Source organism: Triticum dicoccoides, chromosome 5A (genome assembly GCF_002162155.2).
Source record: "Triticum dicoccoides isolate Atlit2015 ecotype Zavitan chromosome 5A, WEW_v2.0, whole genome shotgun sequence".
Classification (NCBI taxonomy): domain Eukaryota; kingdom Viridiplantae; phylum Streptophyta; class Magnoliopsida; order Poales; family Poaceae; genus Triticum; species Triticum dicoccoides.
The window spans coordinates 368870626-368872893 of NC_041388.1; positions in this window are offsets into that span (position 1 = coordinate 368870626).

Genomic DNA, 2268 nt, shown 5'->3' on the forward strand with positions numbered 1-2268 from the left:
TTGGTATGTGTACGATATTTTGATGATATGTATGTTGTGATTCCCTTAGTGGTGTTATGTGAACATCTACTACATGACACTTCACCATCTTTGGGCCTAAGGGAATGCATTGTGGAGTATTTATTAGATGATGGGTTGCTATAGTGAAAGAAGCTTAAACTCTAGTTTATGCACTATTTCGTAAGGGACTGATTTATCTTAATACTTTTCTCGTAGTTGCGTATGCTTGCGAGGGGGTGAATCATAAGTGGGAGGCTTGTTCAAGTAAGACCAGCACCCGAGCACCGGTCCACCCACATATCAAATTATCAAAGTAGCGAACGCAAATCAAACCAACATGATGAAAGTGACTAGATGAAATTCCCGTGTGCCCTCAAGAATGCATTGCTTATTATAAGAGACTGTTTTGCCTGTCCTTTGCTACAAAAAGGATTGGGCTACCTTGCTACATGATGCAGCTTGAAGCTACGTCGGTATTTCCCCAAAGAGGAAGGGATGATGCAGCACATCGACGGTAGGTATTTCCCTCAGTGATGAAACCAAGGTTATCGAACTAGTAGGAGAACCAAGCAACAACGTGTAAACAACACCTGCACACCAATAACAAATACTCGCAACCCGACGTATTAAAGGGGTTGTCAATCCCTTTCGGGTAATGGCGCCGGAAATGGGCAAAAGGACGTGAATAAATTGTAGTAGATTGATAGATCGAATGCCAAATAAAATAAATAATAATAAATTGCAGCAAGGTATTTTTATATTTTTGGGTTGAATAGGTCTGAAAATAGAAGGCTAATAAAATAGATCGCAAAGGCAAATAATATGAGAAAGAGACCCGGGGGCTGTAGGTTTCACTAGTGGCTTCTCTTGAGAAAAATAGCAAACGGTGGGTAAATGAATTACTGTTGGGCAATTGATAGAACTTCAAATAATTATGACGATATCCATGCAATGATCATTATATAGGCATCACGTCCAAGATTAGTAGACCGACTCTTGCCTGCATCTACTACTATTACTCCACACATCCACCGCTATCCAGCATGTATCTAGTGTATTAAGTTCATGGAGAAATGGAGTAATGCAATAAGAACGATGACATGATGTAAACAAGATCTATTTATGTAGAAATAGACTCCATCATTTTATCCTTAGTAGCAACGATACATACGTGCCGGTTCCCCTTCTATCATTAGGATCAAGCACCGTAAGATCGAACCCACTACAAAGCACCTCTTCCCATTGCAAGATAAATAGATCAAGTTGGCCAAACAAAACCCAAGTATCGGAGAAGAAATACGAGGCTATAAGCAATCATGCATATAAGAGATCAAAGAAACTCAAATAACTTTCATGGATAAAAAGAGATAGATCTGATCATAAACTCAAAGTTCATCAGATCCCAACAAACACACCGCAAAAGAGTTACATCATATGGATCTCCAAGAGACCATTGTATTGAGAATCAAACGAGAGAGAGGAAGCCATCTAGCTACTAACTACAGACCCGAGGGTCTATAAAAACTACTCACGCATCATCGGAGAGGCACCAATGGAAGTGGTGAACCCCTCCGTGATGGTGTCTAGATTGGATTTGGTGGTTCTGGACTCTGCGGCGATTGGAATTGATTTTCGTCGACTCCCCTAGGGTTTCTGGAATATTGGGGTATTTATAGAGTAAAGAGGCAGTCTGGGGAGCACCCGAAGGGGGGGGGGGCACAAGCCACCAGGGCGCGCCTGGGCCTCCAGGCGCGCCCTGGTGGGTTGTGCTCCCCTCAGAGCACACTACAAAAAAAAGACACATCCGTGACATTTTGGGTCGAACGAATTTTTTTTCTGTCATACATATGACACTTCTATGACGATAATTGTGACAAAACCTGGTATCATCATAGATGTGGTGGGCTCCTACTTCTATGACAAAAAATCATGACAGAAAATGGGCTTTTCGTCCTGGGCGGGCTGGAGACGCAGCTGCATGACATTCTTTGGGCCGTCCATGATGGAAAAAACCATGGTAGAAGTGAGGGGGAGGAAAATTTCGGGGAGTTCCCGGTTACGGTGGGAGGTCGGGGGCCGAGCGATGCGCGTTTCTCTCGTACACGTACGCGCGTGTGTGCAAGGCGTTGGGCTCTAACTGAACCCGAGCGATTGCACTGCAGGCTACGCGCTACTGAACCCGAGAGATTGATCGATGGCTGTTAACTGAACCCGATCGAGCGATTCCTTCGCTACTGCTGCTAACTGAAGCCGATCGATGATGCGTCT